Source organism: Arvicola amphibius, chromosome X (genome assembly GCF_903992535.2).
Source record: "Arvicola amphibius chromosome X, mArvAmp1.2, whole genome shotgun sequence".
Taxonomy (NCBI): Eukaryota; Metazoa; Chordata; class Mammalia; order Rodentia; family Cricetidae; genus Arvicola; species Arvicola amphibius.
Genome location: NC_052065.1, coordinates 47,103,920 through 47,125,823, shown reverse-complemented (window position 1 = coordinate 47,125,823; position 21,904 = coordinate 47,103,920). Strand labels below are relative to the sequence as shown.

The 21,904-nt window shown below is 36.6% G+C and overlaps 1 pseudogene; it reads right to left on the bottom strand.

The window, feature by feature from the left end:
- Positions 1-7,505: 7,505 nt before the first annotated feature.
- Positions 7,506-8,812, bottom strand: LOC119805437 (annotated as a pseudogene).
- Positions 8,813-21,904: the final 13,092 nt, after the last annotated feature.

Sequence of the window (21,904 nt, the reverse complement as noted above, 5' to 3'; positions counted from 1 at the left end):
ATCTCATATTTTATAAGCCAATTAAAATATTATGAAAACAGAGAGTTATGATGAAGATATCCAGCATAACTAGATAGTGCTTTTTCTAAAAGTCGAGGTTACTAAACAAAATTTACAATGCCAGATATACTCACTTAAGACTTATTGATCAGAGAGGCCCCAGAGACCCTCACAACAATACAGGTAAGCATTCCTAAATGTGTGGGTCATGTATGGGTTGAACAACCCTTTCATAAAGACAGCTTAGCATGATTAGAAAACACAGATATTTACATTACAATTTTTAACAGTAGCAAAATTGCCATTATGAAACAACAAAGAAAATAGTTTTATTATTAGGGATCACCACAACATGAGGAAATGGATTAAAGGACACAGTATTAGAAAGGTTGAGAACCACTGATATAGGCTCTTGCAGTTTCTCTTGGCTGCCTACCAGAAATAGTTGAAGAAGCTTTTTCAGGGGCTTTATGAATTATTATTTTTTCAATCAGTAATCATAGTGATACATATTTATACATTTGTGGGTTTGATCTACTTCTTTTCAAATATTATCACTTTGCTCATGACAGTAATACTCATGTAACTGTCATTATTATATTTAAGTATTCATAGTTGCAAAAATACATTATTGTCTATTTTACTATTTAAAGTGACATATGAAGTTCTCTATACATAGTTTATTATTATTATTTCAAATAAATATCCTTTTAAACTAAAATTAATAATATTTAAGGATTTTTTAAAAATAGTTTTCCCAGAATTATATTTAAAAATTTAACTGTTTAGTCATAGGTGGTATTCTTTTGGTATTTCAACATTTAGGATTATGCTTTTGAGATCATTCTTTTGCCCACATTTACACATTTATGTGCAAAAGCTCTTATTACATGAGTTAACTTAACATTTTAACTATATTAAAATAAAATTCAGTGTATGTTAATAATTCTTCTAAATTACAAGAGAAATCTTTACCTAATGATAATGTGTTACATAGTGCTAAACATTACTGAAGAGCAAAATGACATTTCTTGGTCCTCTCCTATTTTACAACCATTATCTTCTAATATTGTATAATAGTAATGTATAGTACTGCTCTAATTGTTCAGCATACTAAAACTTGATATTTATCAACAACTTATTATATGTTTTTTATATATGTCATTCAATATTCTTGACAATCTTATAAAGTTTGTTTTATATTATTATTTATTTAAAGGCAAGAAAACTCATAATTATAGAGGTTAAAATCTTAACGCATATTTAATTGAAATAAACCTCATTCATTGAACTCCAAGTATGCACTTTAATCATTACTCAAATATAATATGTAATATATATCATTTGAGGATGACTATTGTTTATAATTTCTGTGAGTATAATGGAATACTTTACTACTTTCTCATTATATATAGATTATTTAAGAAAAAACAATCCTATAATCCTGAAGACATCTGTGAGTTTGATGTTAGCCTCATCTACATGGTAAATTCTAAGTCAGGCAAGGCTACATAGTGAGACTTTATCTCAAACATAAATTTACCTAGAAGAAAAAAAAAAGATACTAAACCTCTGACTTAAGTGTTATTATCTGTCAATGATTGTTCAAGATCAGGTTGACTATTGTTACAAAATAATCAGAACTACCTAACAAATATCTGCATTTTAAATGATAAGTTATCACTGTAAATACATTGCATGTGGGAAAAAATCCTGAAATTAACAGCGTTTAGTTACTAGAATGAGTCTTGTTTTTTATGTCTTCAAATTTTCTATGTCTTACTGGATAAAAAGTTGACTTTATTAATTACTTCTAAAAACAATGAATCAACGTTTTACTTTTGATTGCTCCTGACTTAATTTCTTTTCCTGCTTCTCTGATAAAAATACACTGACAAAAAATACTGACAGGAAAAATAGTTGATTCCTGTTCATAATTCAAGGGAAGTTCACTGTGGGGAAGTCAATGTGCCAGGAGCTTGATGCAGATAACATCCATAATCAGGACTAGAGAGATATAAATACATACATTCCACTGCTCAGTTCCCTTTCTGAACTTATGTAGTCCACTATATTAGGGAATAGTAACACCTACAATGTGTGGATCTTCCCACATGAATTAACTCAAACAGTGTGATCTACCACAGCATAACCAAAGGTCCATCACCCAAATGATTCTAGACCCTCACAGTAGACAATTAACAGGGCCAGCTTAATGCTTTAGTGGGTAAATGCACCTGTCTCAGAACCTGATGGCTTTAGTTTCAACCCTGGGAACCACATGATAGAAGAAAAGAACTGACTCTCAACAGCAGTCCTCTGACCTGGACATGTGTGCATGCCATGAAATACACACACGCAAATACACACACACCCAAAATAATCACACAGAAACTGTATTAATTTAAACATTGCCTGGCCCATTAGCTCTAACTTCTTATTGGCTAACTCTTACTTCTTAGTTTAATCCATTTCTATCAATCTGTGTATCACCATGTGGTTGTGGCCTACCATAAAAACTAAGGAAAGCTATATTATTACTATTTTTCTTTTTTGTGGTTTATTTTTTTATATTTAAAAATTTCCATCTCCTCCCCTTCTCCTCCCCTTCTCCTCCCCTTCTCCTCCCCCTTCCCTCCCCTCCCCTCCACCCATATGCCCCCTCCCTCCCTCTCCAGGCCAAGGAGCCATCGGGGTTCCCTACTCTATGTTAAGACCAAGGTCCTCTCAACTCCCCCCAGGTCCAGGAAGGTGATCAACCAAGCTGAGAAGGCTCCCACAGAGCCCGTCCATGCAGAAGAATCAAAGCCCAGCGCCTTTGTCCTTGGCTTCTCAGGGTTGCGCAGGCTGGTAAGATTTGTTGATGGAGGCAGAGGCAGGTGGATCTGGAGTTCATGGACAGCCTGGATTACTATCTATTTTTCAACTCCTCAAAGAGTCTAGAATGATATAATATTACCTAAGTAAACAGGAAGTAAATTGTAAACAACTTGCAAAAATTCTAGAAATGACAAAGACATCTTGCTGCCTGGACAGTCACCCAAAGTTCTTCTGTACCATTGGGGTATCCGTCTTCAGCCTACAGGGACATAGTGTTCAGCAGACTTTTCCATGAAGCAGGAAATTTCAAAGATAGTTCAGTCACTTTCTTCTGTGTCCTACAGAATGTCTCACCTAGACTGGTTCACTGGACATGCAGTACCCACAGAGAGATGACTGCTGAACTTGCCTGAGGGTGAGATGGTACTTTGGGGTTCCTTCTTCATGAAAAAAATCTGTGAGACGTTCTGTAGGACACATAGCTTTCCTTAGTTGTGATAAAAGATAAAGTAGATATAAATATTGTAACTGTAGTTCTTATTTGATACCTGTTTTGTTCTATGTAACTTTACTATCTTAAAGTTATATATAGTCTTCCTTTCCTTTTAAAATAGAAAAGTGGAAATGGTATAAGCAGTCCTTCTGTTTATGTGTTGCTTTCATTGGTTAATCTATAAAGAAACTGCTTGGCCTGATAGGGCATAACTTAGGGAGGCAGAGAACACATAACTGAATTCTGAGAGGAAGAAAGCAGAGTTAGGGAGATGCCATGGATCTGCGGCTGGAGGTAGATGTGCTGAAACTTTTATGGTAGGCCACAACTACGTGGTGATATACAGATTGTAGGCATGCTCTGCTGTGTCTTAAGTTCATACCATGCCCAGTGTGAGACACAGTCACTTCTACTACCTGATGATCAAGATAAAGAACTATCAGTTCCTTTTTAGCACCATGTCTGCCTGTATGCTGCCATGAAGATAAAGGACTAAACCACTGAGACTGTAAGAGAGCCCCAACTAAATGTTTTCCTTTACAAGAGTTGCCTTGGCCATGGTGTCTCTTCACAACAATAAAACACTAAGGAAAACAAAATTCATAAATACATAATTATTTATTTGCTACAATGTGCCACATTTCTATCTTAAAATATAACTATGATGGCTGTTGATAAAAATCCTTTATTAACATTATATTTCATGGTATCTTTAATCCTTTTATTGTATCAGTGAATGATTCTAAGTCAATCATTTTTTGGGTTCTTAATAACATTTTCAGTAGTTCAAAATGAATCTCAACAGAAATGTTTCAAAACATGAGTGCTATCCCTATAATGAATGCTTTCAGTTATGTCACATTTTGAGCCATTTGAAAAATATCTAAAGAAAATTTTCAAGTATCATACCTAACATCTGATTTCTTCTATCCTGAATTAGAATACTAACTCCTAAATGCATGTGTTTTTATTTGTACTCTTTATTTATGTAGATTTTTTAAATTGACAATATTATCTGTTCATATTATCAGGGCAATTTTCATTACTCTTTCTGTCTTGTAAATAAACTGTGTGTTCATCACATACAGTTTAATTATCTACTCAGCAAGGCAAAAACAAACTTAATGCAAATGTAATTAAAAATAGTTGAGAGAAAAAGCCAATGCTCTATATAGAATAGTTCACATATAGCAGAGACCACTGCTAAACATGACCTGAGAAGTACAGTATTAAACTATCTGAGGATATGATAAGATGCTTTTTTAAAGGCCAATCACCCCAGAAGAGTTGGCTGTGGGAAATCAGAAAGAACTCACAGACAAAAGAAGAAAGAAAAAATATATAGAGGCACCCCTACTCCATTGTTCATGGGTGATAGGCCAGGGCTTCAGTGTGGGGTGTGGAACACAGAGGAATGAATTGAAACTATTGGTATTAAACTCCAGAATCTAAATGTTCAATATCTCAACCAGTTGGGTGCTTTCCTCTGAACTTATACATAGTAATAAATGTTGTAATGTTCTAATGAAGCCTTGGAATGGAACCGAAATATTTCCAGTACAGACACGTAGTTTTTTCTCTATTCATCCATGTTCACAGGGGACAAAAAGCCAAATTCCCTGAGATACAAAGAATTTTACCCAAATAGTCATTATTATGGGAGATTATATGACAGTCACAGTTTTATATGTATTTAATATCACTTGTCACACATTTAACATGTTTATTATAAAGCCAAAAGAATATCATCTTGTATAAACAAATTTGAGTTGCATAGTTTACAAAACCTCATCCAATGTTAAACACCTATTAAGTGATACTGAAGATATGACTTAATCATAAGAATTTCATATGGATATAAATAAGTAGAAGCCTAGTTTCTCATATACCCGAATTAATATTAGTCTGCCTTAGGAAATTCCAGAAAGGAGGCCAAGGAACTCTCTGAAACTTTGACATAGCCCCATAATAGAAGGCTTATAGTCTGTGTTACCTACTAGCTTCATGTTATGGTGAGAGTAAATTTGACTGGTGTTTTTCCTTATCTGTATTCTTAAACTGGTAGCTCACAAAACTCTTCTTCCTAAATTTACCTCATATTTTCATGATTTTTTAAGCTTTCCTCCTTTTTCAGTACATACGAATATTTTATGGCACTAGAAAATGTTCTTTACATATTATAGAGACCACTTAATCCTTTTCCTATATTCAGTCTGTCTCATCTTTCTACTGATAATACTCTGTAGAAGGTTGACTTTAAATATTACTTTCATTGCTCTCTTATTTGATTATCTGAATGTTATATGATTTTTGAGTTTTATTATTATACTAGCACATCATGAGAAATTCTTTGATAACAAGCATACAAAGCTTTAATATTTCTACAAAATTTTCTTTGATTTCAAGTCTGACATTTACTTTCTGGATTTCATCATGGATTATTGTATGATTCCATGACAACATATTTCTGTATAGAACTCTTTACTACAAAATCTTAATAAGTAACAAACTTACCATAAATTTAATTAAAACTTTACCAGCCATTTGCATACTTCATATGTGTCACTGATTTCTTCAGAGTTTCTTGTAAACATTAGGGACATTTAGAGACACATTTTTCAAAAAAAAAAACAGATTTTAGTTTTCGGGGTAAGATCTTTTTGTTTTTTCACTATACCTTATAAACATAATTTTCTCCATTTTTCAACAATATAAATATGTTGATCATGTAAATTATAGTATCATGCTAGATGATTGTATAGTTTTTGAAGTTTGACAATATCACTATCTACTTCTCATACTGTATAAATAAATAAAAGTGGTATATTTTCAGACTAAGCATTCAAAACACTGAATAATAATGTCACGTTATTTGTAAAGATATGTACAGATCATTTTATCCCCCAAGTAATTATATTGCAACTCTGATAAAAAGCAATCTTAAAATTATTTTCTCTTTGAGAAACTTCACTTGGACAGGATGATAATTGGTCTCATCTCTTGTAATGTGAATTCTTTTTTTTCAAGTTTGGTATTAACTTTATTCTATTTTCTGTATAACTTTAAGTACATAAAGGGTTATTTCCACAGGCCTCAGGAAATGGGCAGAAGTCACAGGAGAATCTCTCTTCCCACCAAAAACAAAACAAAACAAAAAATGTTGCATATTTTGGTCAGTGTGTCCTAGAGGGAGAGCTGGAATTTACAATAGCAATGCTATGCAAGACTCGTAGGGAAATCAAGACCCAGACAACCTGCAGTGGAGTTGTCAGTCCTGCTCAGGGCCCGCAATGCAGCGCCAAGCTGCCGAGCATGACAGGCATGGGCAGGGAAGAGGACCACCAGACTCCTTGGAATGGTGTGCTGCTTTGCTTTGATTTTTAAGCTGGCCCCATGAGAACCAAGGTGGTCATCCCAGAGAACGGTAAAAGGGTTGAGACTTTTTCCCCCTCAAAAATGGTACTGCTACTGCAGCTGAGAGCAGAAAGTCTGCTACTTTGTGGTTGAGGCTGACCCAGAATGGAATGCAGAATGAAGGAATGTTTTTAGGAAACAAGTCTGCTTGGAATGCTGAGTGGCAAGCCTGGCCTCACTTCTCAATGATGAACAATTAGATTGGTTAGAACCTTACGGAGTCACACTGGCTCCTGCTACCGCCATGCTCGCTGTTTGATTAGAACATATTCTGATCTGTTTGTTTCCAGGATGTTTTCCCCCAATGACTGTTTGTTGGTAGAATGACCCCCAAAGCTGAAAGCTCCAGCCTGGGCCTGCAGCTCTTAAGCACGGACTGTGGTGCAGCTGCGCTGGTGCAGAGCCATGCACTTTCCCGCCAGAGATCCACTGACCTGCTGTCCCGCCCATTCTCAGCCTGAGGTATATTCAGTGAAGGCAGGTAGCTGGGCTTCTCAGAGTAGAGAAGAAGTCTCAGTGGTTAAGAGCACTGGCTTCTCTCTCATAGGACCCAGGTTCAATTCCCAGCACCCACATGGCAGCTCACAACTGTCTGTAACTCCAGTTCCAGAGGGTCTGATACCCTCATACAGACACACATGTAGTCAAGACACCAATGTACATAAAATAAAAATAAATCATTTAAAAAAAAGGTAGAGGAAATCTAGAAAAGAACCGTCTCCATACAGATGTATCCCATGGTGTGAAAGGGGAGGGCGCAGGACCTGCGGGCATTCGTTTATCCAGCGATCTATGTCACTGTGGTGACCAACTTCTGCCCATCCCACAAGGTCTTGAACTGCTCAGGAACTGGAAACTCGTTAAAACCTCTGCCTTCTGTAGGAATGAGGACGTTCATCTCAGAAGATTTGGCACTGACTATCTCACAGTCCAGGGAGTTCTTGATCAGGTTAGCATGGCAGCCATCTGTTTTGTTAATGGAAATGGTTGGCACTTTTCCCATCACCTGAACTTTGACATCTCTACTATTGATTATCCGCACAATGCCCACCACGTCATCAAACACCAGGCCGAGCTTCTTACAGTTCCAGCAGAGCTGGCTCCTTCTTTGGGGCTGGTTTGGGGAGTGGCTGGTTTGGGGGAGTGGCTGGTTTGGGGGAGTGGCTGGTTTGGGGTTTAGTTGCAGAGAAGGGTTTGGGGCCACTTCGAACTGGACCACTCTGAGCTTTCAGGGCAGGGTTCTTGTGAGTCTTCATGTCATCAGATATGTGTTTCAGGGCATGTGCGATGCTCTCCGCCTGATTAATCTGTGCAAACAGAGCTGAGCAGGAAGCAGAGTCGTTGGAACTGGAACTGGTAGGGAGTGGAGGAGGAGGTGGGCCTGGTAGGGGTAGAGGGGGACCTGATCCAACAGAGACTCCCCGGATGACAATCCACTCAGTTCTTTTGCCACAGGCCCCATCTTGCTCCAGGCCGGGCTAGTGGTGTGGAACTCCTTAATATAAGCCTGCAGTTCTGTCCATATACTCAAGTAAGCTTTGACACAGTCGACATGCTTCTTATCCACATCTTTGTACTCCCTGAGGACCTGTTTGTGTAAAACATGGCAGCATCGGTCATCTCTTTCACAAAGGGGCCAGGCTTTGCAGCCAGAGCCACACAGCCCAGGACCTGGATGCTTTCACTGACAGCTGACAAGTGATTGAAGAACTTGCTGCCTCAGTTCTTCTCCCGGAAGGTTATGACTTCTTGGATCTGCTCTGAGATGGGTGCCAACAAATCAGAAAGCTTATTACCGGCTGGCTGCTGGCACTGAGAAGCTGTAACCAGGAGATCTCGCTCCAACTTCAGGCCTGTGTGGACCATCTCTGCATGTTTCTGCATGTCTCCCCCAATCTCCTTACTCATCTTCAAGTACTCTGCCACAGGATTGGCAAGCAGCGAGTCAAAGGCTTGCACATATGGAACCGCTCTTTTTGAGGAGCTGTCTCCATAGCCACAGTGCATGTCAGAGGAGTGTGACACTGCCTCCAGGCGGCCCACTGCCCTCTCCAGTCTTTCTACAAGATTTTGCATGTCAGTCATAATGTTCCACCTGCTTAAGAGTTCCGCCTCACCTCCGGACTCGTAATGTGAATTCTAATAACACATAGATTATGCAGTGAGGTCATATCAACTAACGTTTTAGCTCATGATCCACAAGCTATTTTAAAGAATTACTTTACAACATTTGTGAATCAAAGGATATTTACAATTTTGTGTATACTTTTAAGTCAGTGTAGCATTTCTGATCTCCTTCTGAGAATTTAAAATACTCAAAACAATAAATGTAGAGTTAGAGAAACTCAGTTCTTCCTAGAAAAGGTATACTAGTGACAGGGGTTTTCATAGTTGGTCCTCAGACAACAGCAACAACATTCCTTGCAAATCACTTAGAAATTTGGATTCTCAGAACGAACCTCAGTCCTTCTGACTCAGAAAATGCTCAGGGTGAATTGCATCATTCTGAATTAAAAAGTCCCTCTCTGTAGTTATGATGGAACTCCAGTTTGAGAAACTCACTCCACATATTAGACCAACAAATTTGTGATTGCCAACTTGACTCTCAAATATATTTTTATGTGGACAACTGTTAGTAGGCAGATTTAAACTTGAATTTTTGCTGACTAGTTAAAGTTTGATACAGTCTATTAGATTACATAAATTCCCCATTACTTCATTTTCCTGACTTTGATTTCTATTTCTGCTTACTTCTTTTTCTTATAAGTACTAAAAAGAGAGAGTCTCAAAATTTATTTCTCTGATCTTTAAAATGTCCATAAGTCATGCATTTATTATTGTTAAGTACATGAAACATACTCTGAGTTGTGTCACCTATCTTTCTCCCTATTGGCTGTTAACATAATACAGCTCAGAGTAACTACATTGTGTCACAAAAGTTCTTTTAAACTCAGTCCTCACCATATGCCTAATAATCCACCAACACAACACTCAGAATGAGGTTGCTGCAGTCTAATTAGCAAGCATGCTCATAACATGAGTTCCAAGCAGTACATATTTTATCAGAATTTGCTTCTATCAGTCTCCAATATGCTGCTTCTGAAAGTCCCACATATTATCATTAAATTGCCAGCTTTTGCATTATACCATCACTGATTTCACTTTTCTTGAAATGAATTGATCAAAATGTTTATTCATTGAAATTGAGGATAGATAATTAATAGAGTCATGCCTATTAAAATTAGAAATGCTTATTTTTAATAGCTCATAATCAAGTATATATAGATGAGTAATTGGCTAATACACTCTACTAGTAAGTAGCAATATGCAGAGGCTTATGACTTGACTCCATGTACTCTTGTTTTCTGTAACTGAATTTGGAATATGGATATATATTGTATACCTGATTGTGTGTCTGATTTTTACATAGAAACTGGTGCAGGATAATTGTATTCTGTCAATCATGTTTTAAATAAACGCTGATTGGCCAGGCAGGAAGTATAGGCAGGAAACCAGACAGGAAGTAGAAATGATGCAATGAGAACAGGAGAATTCTGGGAAGGAGGAAATAGATTCCTCCCACTCCTGCCCTTACTCCGAAGAAGCAAGATGTGAGCTGCCCTGCTGAGAAAGGTACTGAACCATGTGGCTAGCATAGATAAGAACAATGGGTTAATATAAGCTACAAGAGCTAATATGTAGCCTGAACTAATGGGCCAATCAGCTTTATAACTTATAGAGATCTCTATGTGATTTTCTTTGGGGCTTGCTGGCTGTGGGGTACTGGGCAGAACAGAAACCCCAACAAGCAGGCCCCGTTTGTGTTACAAGAAACATATTTGTTCACAAACCTGATATTTCTTAGACTTTTTTCAGAATAGTGGTAACAAAAGCACAGAAACATCAAAAGAAGGTTTCAGTATGCAGCTAACACATGATTTTAAAATACAATATTTTTCCCAAAACACTGTCTCTCAAAAAGTATCATATAATCATGTTATAGGTCAAAGATTAGTATGTTAGCTTTTGATTACAACATCAGAATAATGAATAAAATTAATATAAATTATCAAAAATTTGTTTTGGTTGATGATATCAGAAAATCATGGTGGAATGATTATAGATCTGTAGGGCAACAAAAACATCAAGATGTCTGATACTGCACGAAGCTCAGATTCTAGAAGGCTCTGGTCATGGCTCCATGAATCAGTAAAGTTCTGAATCCACGGAAATCAGCTTTGACCATTTGAGCCTATCTCTGAGGTCTGACTTCTGCTTAGTTTGAGATCTTTCTAAGAAGAACCGTTCATCACCAAACACAAGTATGGCTTGACAGGTCTACTCCAGTGCTGGCACTCATCATTTCCGGTTCCCACCCAGCCTCCCACAGAGCAGGTTCCAGAACACTCGGTTTAAATGTAGGAGCCTAACATATAGACACTCAGAGAAATACCAATTCTCATCTTATGAGGAAAAAAAAATACAGTGTCTGAGAGGCACTGTCTGAGATCTAGGGAGATGCTGTACCCTTTTCATGTAGCCTGTCCCACCCAGTGATGTGATATGGACACACTGCTAGTTCACTTTCTTAAGAACCTGGATTTAGAAAAGAGTCTAACTCACATACTGAACATGCTGAATGCGAGAAAGCTCTTGATTTCCTTTGTGACTGGCACCTTTCTTTTGGGTTACTTCTTGTTCCCCAGAGGAATTTGTGTTAAGAGGGACTTCGACGTCTTCTTAGTGAGAAGACTAAGAGAGATCTGGAAGTGTGTTGATCTGGGGTCAGTATGCTAAATGAAGGAAGGCTCAGTATAGTTAAAAGGCCCGGGACCTAGACCCACAGATGACAAAAGGGAATGTACTTCTATTGGAGCATGTCTACCACTCACTTCTGTACAGAACACCGATGGTTGTTAATCATTTAAGAACCTGACCGCCCATAACAGGACCAGGACCAGGCAGCAAACACATAGATACATGCAATTTCCTTCTGAACCTCACATTCCCTACTGCTTTTCTGAGCAACTATAACAGACATGCAAACATCATGCCTCTCTATATAAGGAAGAATACAAAGATTATACATCTAGACCTTAGAGGATGCTTGTATTGAATAAGTGTATACCTGCTATTGCACACCTGAAGTAGTGTTTGACTATAGAGTCATATGAGACTAGTGAGTAAGGGCCAGGACCCAATTCTAGCCTGAAAATCATTTAGAAAGAAGATATATTTTGTTTTGTTTGTTTTTTGTTCTTTGAGACAGAGTCTTGCTATGTACCCCAGGTTGTTCTTAAACTCAGAAAGTCTCCTGCCTCAGTCTCCCATGTGCTAGGATAACTGAAGTGTTTTATTATACCTGGTTAGAAAGAAAATATATTTCTAATAGTAGAAATATCATTTTGTATGTGTGCATGATACTAAATATGAAAATATTTCTATGGAAAAAGTTTGTCATCAAAAAATAGTAAGACAACTCCTGTAACCTAAAAAAACCCAATTCTTATTCTATTAATATTTTGTCAGTATACCAAAAGTTTTAAGAATCAATTTCTCTACCTTTCATTTACCAATATTCAATAAAAATATGGCCCCATATGTTAAAAAAAGATTATAAGAGCATGTGGCAGAGAAAAATTGCTTATTCCAAAATTAAGTTGTTCAGTTTTTCAGTTCAAGAAAGCCAGCAAGCAGAGAGCAAACCAGGGATAAGTATAAAAATATATCTAGTAAGAGTGTATTCCCAGCAACTCTCCCCAACTAGTCCTCATTTTGTTGGATTAATCACTTGAGGAAATTAGAATCCTTAAATCAAATTACTTTTCAAACTACCACATCTGAACACTGAAGAATGAAGAACCAAGCCTTCAACACATGAATCTTCAATAGATACTATTGTAGAAATTGTAAAATTAGCCAAAATTTCAATAAATTTGTAGATAGCAAACTTGTTCTTTATGGCAGGGATATATGTTAATATGATAAAAAAAAAGTTCATGTTGACTACTGGGGTTGGCCGCATGCCAGTAATGTTTTATTTACAAATTAAGATAGTGGACCAACTTTCACATGGATGTCAATAGTCTGCTTAACCTCATTTTAGATAGTTTTTGCCAGTTGAACTTTAATGTATGCAAATGTTAAATAAAATTTCAGTTTCAATACAGATTTTCTTTCAGATTAATCCTAGATTGAAATTCAAATATCTGCTTTCAGCTGTTTGTTAACATGGCTAGTTAATAAGTCCACACTAGGAAGAAAATCAATACTTCAAAAAGGCATTAATAACATTGACAATTGTCTCAATAGCATCCTTTTAAACAGCACAGCCACATTCCAGAAAGATGAATTAGCCTGAAACTACTTTTGTTCACAATACCTTAGTATATTGGTATACTGAAAATTATTTCACATATATTAGTATATATGAAAATTATTAATAATTACCATTAGGAACTATTAGGTAATAAAGTTACAAAAAGAATTATTGAATATTTTAAAACAAACATTTAGAGATGATTTGTAAAAACTAGATAAACTGTATGTTGCAATGATAAAATTATAGGTTATATGATAAACAAATAGAAATCATTATTATTTAGAGAAATGTTATATAAATCATGAAATAAAAAATTTGCTGACAATATTAAATGTTTATCAATAAACAAGGATGTTTGAAATTAAAAACTATTATTTGATTTAAAGTACTTGTAGTGAAGATTTAGGCATTATTTGTAAGAATAATGAAGTTTGTACCCCCACTTTAAAAAGGAACAGAACATACATATTTATTAGGTATAATACTCTTCAATTACATGTATATTGTACAATAGCTAACTCAAGATAACACATGTTTGTTTCCTATACTTATCACCTGTATGGTAAGAACAATTAAAATGTGATGTCCACAGCTAGGAGAGTAAAAATCTGTGGAAGCAAGAAGATTCTTTGGTTAAATATAAATAAGCAGCCAGTGTTGGTTCGAACTTCAAGAGTCCGACCCTGAGTAGTTTATTTTAGAAACAGTACAATTTGTTGAAAATTTTTCTGATGTTAATTAACTCAATCTCATATGTACAATAAAATTTAAGGTATGCCTACATTGAAACTCTTCTTAAAGTACTTGTAATACCTTCTATAGAGATAGGTTCTATAAATTGGCATTTCTCAATGAAGATCTGAGAGGAGATCTAGTGTAGCCTTGGCCACAAAGATAGAAAACTTCATGAGGCTATTTTTTTTTTATCACATCTGCTTCTAGCCTTCTGTGTAGATAATGGGTTATTTATCTCATCCTTTGAAAGAAATCAACCCTGTGTGTTTCACATTCCTGGTCCACTTAGTGCTTATCTTTGAAAAAGCACCTTTCTTCCTCCTATAAAATGTGATAAAAAGCAAAAATTTGATATTCACATAAGGTATTTCCTGTAGTCACAAGATACCTTGAGATGGGGCTGGTGGCAATATATTATAGATAGCTATTAATATATTAATATATTGATATATTAATATTCATTAACTAATCTCTCCTAAATTTCATCAAAGTATGGAATTTGGATTCTTTAAATGAGCAGTAGCGCAAGATAAGATGGAATATGAATTTAAATATCAAGATTTTGCTTTTGTCGCACTTTCAATTCCTTTGAGAAAAGCAAAGCATAAGAACAGGCAACAGAGAAAAAAGGATAATATAATGATAAATGACATATTTCATCATGGACAGTAATATCAAAGTGTAATTCCAATGATATGTGAGAGATACAGTAGTTGATATATGTGAGAAGCTGAAATGAAGTTATGTGACATGTGGATAAAATATGCATGTTCAAATCGACATTACTTATGTAATATCCACTAGAATATTATTGAATTATTTCATAAAAGTGTTGACACAAACTAACTTTGCATATTTATGAGTTTCACAAAGACCATTTCAGGTGTATTATGTACTTTGATTACAGTCACCTCCCTATACCCTGACTTTTCTCCACTCTCTCTTCTAACTAGTCGGCATCCTTGTTCTAGGTATTATTTCTTCTAATTATAATTTGTTGTCTTATACTTATGAGTTGTATACACACAATAGGAAAAATAGTGGCATTTTCTTTTGTGATTCTCATTTACTTTAATTGTCACAATGACCTCTATCTATTTTCCTACAATTTGACATAATTTCATTTTCTTCTGGTCTGAATAAATTTCATTCTCTGTGTATACTCTCATTTTCTTGATCTACTCTTCTGTTGATGAATGCTTAGTCACTTACTGTTATCAAAGTTGGGCATCATAAGCAGTCCCATCATTCATCCTAGATTACTCAAATTAGTAATAAAACCCAGATTAGGAAGATTTATTTAGTATGACTACATTGGGTAGAAAGACAAAGAGATCCAGTAAATCCCTCCAAGTCCTGTTTTCTGGGGTAATAAAGAGAGATAAATTTTACATAGTTGGTCAAGGATATGCACATCTATGTGTCAAAGGTGGTCCCACCCACTACTTGATAGATATTCTTTGGTCTTCAAGGTGGTCTGACAAGATTTTAGAATTGTGTGAAATATATTTCCTAGAGACAAGTTCTCCCTCTGACTGAGGCTTTTGGTTCTTTCAGTTTTAAATTTCCTGAAGAAATTTCCATGTCTTTTGAGCCCTATGTTTCATTAATCTGATAGTCAAATTGAGAGACAAATATATCTCTTTTGAATATCGTCATTTTTGCCAAGCCAGTTATAGCTCCAAATTTTGGCTATTGTGACTAATAAAACAAACATAAATGTGTCAGTGTCCCTGTGGCATGCTGAGTTAGATATATGATTTTAAGGCTGTCCATTGATACTGTACAATTAATTGGTATGCCTTTACCTAGAGAAGACTATCTCCCTGTCTCTCAGTCACCCTTAGTACCTGATGGTTCTTTACATTGGGTTGAGGCCTCATGTGTTTTCCCCATCCACATTAGCATGTTCTTTGGTGGTATCCATACTCAGTTCACATTTAGCCAGTGTTATTGATGAAATTTTATGGTTGCAGCTTCTGTCATTACTAGGAGACACAATCTCACAGTAAATTCCCTTATACTCTTGCTCTTACAATCTTCCCACTTTCCTTCCACAATAATCCCTGATGTTCTTTTTTTTAAAAAAAAATAGACTTAGTTCAGTTTTGGCTCATAATAGAATACAGAAGACCAGGTAATTAATAATGAATACAGGTTGATTCAAGGATCTATATGTTTAAATAAAAAACTGCCACCTGATGAAAACCTTCTAGTTAAGACATAACATGGTAGAAACTACTACATGGGTAAGGGAACAAAAAGGTCCCATTCTCCAACACTGTTGCTTTTGGGATTTCCAACACATGAATTTCCAGGAGTACATTTAAACTAGGGCAATCCATAGAGTTTTTTTTTTTGTTTTTTTTTTTTTTGTATTTACGTTCAAAGTTCTTATGCAGTTCTTAATTGAAAAAGGTGAAGGGTGGTATCAAATTTGATAGTAGTCATTCAGTTAACTTTTATTTCACTCAACTATACTAACATATTACTGAGGTCTGAAATTATCTCTATTTTGGTTGGTAATAAAGTAGGGCAATTGAAATATAATAGTGCTAACTTTTTCAGGTGGAGATAAATATAAAATAAACCTTATTTGTGTTTATGTTGGATTTTATAAGCAGTATGTACAATTAATAACAAATTCATATAAAAACCTTCACATTTGTGCACCAGACTGAACTCCCAAGGTCCAATGAGGAGCAGAAGGAGGGAAAACATGAGCAAGGAAGTCTGGACTGCGAGGAGTGCTCCCATCCACTGAGATGGTGGGGCTGATCTATTTGGAGTTTACCAAGCCCAGCTAGACTGGGACTGAAAAAGCATGGGATAAAACCAGACTCCCTGAAATGGCGGATAATGAGGGCTGCTGAGAAGCCAAGGACAATGACACTGGATTTGGATCCTACTACGCATACTGGCTTTGGGGGGCCTGGCCTGTTCAGATGCTCACCTTCCTAGACCTGGATGGAGGCGTGAGGAACTTTGACTTCCCACAGGGCAGGGAACCCTTACTGCTCTCTGGACAGGAGAGGGAGGGGAAGTGGAGGGGGGAGGCAGGTAAATGGGAGGTGGGGAGGAGGCAGAAATTTTTAATAAAAATAAAAAACCTTCACATTTATTTATTCAATTTGTTTTTAAGTATCTTTGAATTCTTCGAATGTGCTCATTATTACCCATCATTAGATCTCTTAACCTTTCTAATACAACTTATGATTAAGTCTTAAAACTTATATGTGGATTCTTGTTTAGTTTTACATGACATCCCTACTTAAAAGCAAAGTAAAAACTGAAAAAAAAATCACCTGGGAAAGATTGAATAACTAAAAATGATCAGGAGCAAGAGTTAAGTAAAACTTTTTTTCTGTTTTCTGCTTAATTTTGTAAAATGGGAAAATAAGCCTCAAATAAGACAAATGTCTGTTTCATACTGAATTATTTTTTTCTTCAGATGATACATTTTAAGATTTTAAGCTTAGGAAATGGCTCGTGGAAACTATTAAAAAGTTAGAGTCACTGCATCTTTTCAAATTAGATTTCAGCTCAGACAATATTGATCAACTCTTTATTACAAAAGATGAGTCTATCTCCACTCAATCTCTATCTTCTACCTCTTTATCTCTGTGCCATTCTTTACAATACCAAGATTTGTGAACATGGCTTACTAGCTATAGATTAGTGATTAACCTTATTGGTAAAAGGTTTAATAATTTTATTTTATCTTTTTACTTCTAAGTATTTACTTCATTTCTCTTTCTTTGAATTGTACGGATTTCAATGACGTAAAGATATGTAAACTACCATCAGAAAACATCAGAAGAGCCGGGCGGTGGTGGTGCATGCTTTAATCCCAGCACTCGGGAGGCAGAGGCAGGTGGATCTCTGTGAGTTTGAGGCCAGCCTGGCCTACAAGAGCTAGTTCCCGGACAGGCTCCAAAGCCACAGAGAAACCCTGTCTAGAAAAATCCAAAAAAAAAGAGAGAAAACATGAGAAGAGCTCAGGGGTATTACACTCCATTTGTCATTTCATGTCAGAAAGGACAATCTAAAGAACATGATGAGTCCTTAACTGATAACACTTTTTACTTTCAGTTACCTTTATAAATATGCAGCTTTTGGTATAGTCTTAAAGACTAAAAAAAAATTATACTTATTTATTTATTTATTTTTATTTTTTTCATGGTTTATTTTTTTTATATTTAAAAATTTCCATCTCCTCCCCTCCTCCTCCCCCTTCCTTCCCCTCCTCCTCCCCCTTCCTTCCCCTCCTCCTCCCCCTTCCCTCCCCTCCCCTCCACCCATACCTCCCCTCCCTCCCTCTAAAGGCCAAGGAGCCATCAGGGTTCCCTTCAAAACACTAACCAATTGATGGAGGAGAGTTATCTGTCTATGTTACTTTCATTGGTTAATTAATAAAGAAAACTGCCTTGGCCCTTTAAGAGAACAGAAAATTAGGTAGGCGGAATAGACAGAACAGAATGCTGGGTAGCAGGAGTGGGGAGAAGCTTCAGTAGCCATAGTGAGTCTCCATGCTTCTCCTCTCCGAAATGGACGCAGGTTAAGATCTCTCCTGGTAAGCCACACCTTGTGGTGCTACACAGATTACTAAATATGGGTTAAAGGAAGATGTGAGAATTAGCCAATAAGAGGCTGAAACTATGGGCCAGGCAGTGTTTTTTTTTTTTTTTTTTTTTTTTTTGGTTTTTCGAGACAGCAGGCAGTGTTTTAAAAGAACACAGTTTCCGTGTAATTATTTCGGGTGTAAAGCTAGCCGGAGGCCGGGTGGCGGGACGCAGCCCCGCCGCTTCGTTCTACAGATTGGCACTCTAACGTGGTGACTAAATCCACTTAAAAACCTGAGTTGGCTTTAAATAAAGGAGAGAGAGAGTTTAACACAGCTTTTTGCTGTTTGCCTGGACATGCCGTAGAGAGATTTCCTGTTTTGGCAATAGCGGCAGAGAAAAAGCTGAGTCATTTTAAAACGCAGCTTCCTGGTGCTGTGCTGCCAGTGCAAACTCTGGCTATAAAGCATTTCAGTGGCTTTTATGGGCCTGGATATTTGTGTTCCCGCTTGGGATCAGAAGGAGAGTGCTCTAAGACCAGGCCAATGGCTCAGAGCTCCCCGCCTCCACCTGAGCAGATGGCAGAATCAGGCTTAGGTGAGCCGGAGAACATGGCAGATTTCTGCCGCCATACAGAGAGGTTTCCAGGCTGCGCGGTGCTCTGCGCGTCAGATTTGGCCGTAACTTGGATGAAAAGAGTTTCTGTGCTGCACACTCAGTCTCAGAATTAAAGTGATGAGTGTGGCTCCTACCTGGAGGCCCAAGAGCTAGCAGAAAATGTTACATCCTCCATTTTGAAATTGGAGAGAGGTGGAGCCAACATCCAGAATAGCCTAGCGACTCTGAAGCTCAGAGGTGCAACCAATTCAGAGTCACAAGAGGCTCAGCCATGTTGGACTGGGCATGGCAAGCCGCAGTACCTGTTTTTGACCTAGGAATGTCACAGGTTAGATTCTTAAGTGCATAGCGATTTAAAAGCACAAAACAAAAGTGCTTCTGGATAGTAAAAAAAGTACAGATTCACAATAGGACAGATTCAGACATATGAATGTACGTAGGCTTGAGAGAAGAAAAAAATATAAAAAATAAAGTTGATGCCTTAAAAAAAGGGTAAAGTCTTTAAAGAGACAGAGTACAGATAGTTATAGATTAAAAGAAGTAAGTGATAGAGTAAAAATAAACCACGTAAAAATGGAAAATTCACAGAGAGTCTGGATTATGTATTTTATTGTGTTTTCTTTGAAATTTTTGACTGTAAAGGAGCTAAATACAGAGAGACATTTCATTATATGGGCTGCCAGTCTAGACCAGAATGGACATCTTAACGGTATGACTTCAGGATTTGGATCTAAGAACATGATGCTTTGGAAAAGAGTTTCTTCTTTTGTTTTCACAGAGGATGAGACTCTGTGGATTGCTTCTATCCCAATATGGTATGATAGACCACGCCCTCCTGAAAGGTTGCTGTGAATACCCTCAGAAAATTACTTCGCTCAACTGCCGACTGAGATGAACCTAGCAGACAGGTTATACCATGAAAGACCTAAATAACAACGCCCCCATTCAGCAGGAAGCAGTTTGGAGAGAAATAACTGTGCCCACATTCCCAAATATTGTTCATAAATGTTCTTTTACATTTAAAGGGGGAGATGATATAGATATGAATAATTTGCATTGGTATAGATTTTAAGGTCAATTTTGTTATATGTATATGTATTTCTGCTCTTGATTAAGGTATTGTGATTGTATAGTTCATTTTAAAAACTGTAATGTATAATTAGGAAATATAGGTTGTTAATGGATAATCATCGATAATAGTCAAGCTTGTAGTCATGTTAGTTAGATTTTCTAGATGTGCATAGATATATTTCAGATAGGCATTCTTCATATCTTTCAAAGACTGCAGAATATGGCATTTAATGTTTTAATAACTTAGGGTTTTTCATAATAATGAGACACGTCTGCTCCTGGCAGCACCAATCTACTTCGAGTGGAAGATGGGCATCGAAGAGGCTACTTATGGAGTTTGTTAGCCATTTGGGCAAGAAACTGCTCTTGCCTGGACTGTTGCATAAACTGGACACAAGGAACCCACAGAAAGAGGACTGCTGAACTTGCCTAAAGGTGAGATGGCCTTTTGGGGTTCCTGATTCATTAAAAAGTGTGCGAGACATTCTGCAGGACACAGCAGAAAGTGACTGAACTGTCTTTGGAATTTGCTGCTTCATGGAAATGTCTGCTGGATACTTATGGGCCTGTAGGCTGAAGATGAATGCCCCAACGGTACAGAGGAACTTTGGGTAACTGTCCAGGCAGCGAGTTGTCTCTGTCATTTCTAGAGTTTGAAAGTTGCATATGACTTGTTTACTTAGGTAATATTATATCCTTCTGGAGTCTTTGATGGAGTTGAAGAATAAATAGATGTTATAGCTTTCCTTAGTTATGATAAAAGATAAAATAGATTTAAATATTGTAACTGTAATTCTTGCTTGATAACTGTTTTGTTATATGTAATTTTGCTATGGTAAAGTTGAAGCTTTTCTTTTTTGTTTAAACAGAAAAAGGGGAAATGATGGAGGAGAGTTATCTGTCTATTTTACTTTCATTGGTTAACTAATAAAGAAAACTGCCTTGGCCCTTTAAGAGAACAGAAAATTAGGTAGGCGGAATAGACAGAACAGAATTCTGGGAGAGTTGGGGAGACGCTTCAGGCAGTCGCCATAGTGAGTCTCCATGCTTCTCCTCTCCGAGATGGACGCAGGTTAAGATCTCTCCTGGTAAGCCACACCTCGTGGTGCTACCCAGATTACTAAATATGGGTTAAAGGAAGATGTGAGAATTAGCCAATAAGAGGCTGAAACTATGGGCCAGGCAGTGTTTTAAAAGAACACAGTTTCCGTGTAATTATTTCAGGTGTAAAGCTAGCCGGAGGCCGGGTGGCAGGACGCAGCCCCACCGCTTCCTTCTACAACCAATGTATTTGTAAATATTCCATTTAGTTCAGGCTGTGATTTCAGAAAATATGTTTTTAATGTGCTTAATTCTTTGTTGCTAAACTTTTTACCTCATGTACACATACTGCTTTCATTTCTGACTGAATTTTTATTGTGTTGGTTTCAGTCATAACTCCATGTCAGTAATTCAATTTTTATTTATTTTTAACTAATATCTTTAAAATATTTATTGTTAATTAATTTGTTCTAAATTTATTAACCTTACCCTTAAGAAGGTTATATCCTATTTATAATTTTTGTTTATATAGCAATATATTAATCTCATCTTTGAACTCTTGTTATGTGAAATTCATGTCTTCATTCTTAATAAAAAGCACAGGGAGGCACTGCCTTCTCTTCCTTTTCAAATCTCTATAGGACAGTCCCTTTTCTTCAACCCATTCTCTCCTATTGATTTCATCTATTTTTCATAGTTGTCATGTTAATTTACATGATAGTACTTTTCCACTAAACTACTATTTTGGTTAGTTTTCTATTCCTGTGACCAAGGCATATTATAGAAAAGTTTATTGGGTGTTTCTTTCCAGTTTCAGAGGGTAAGTCT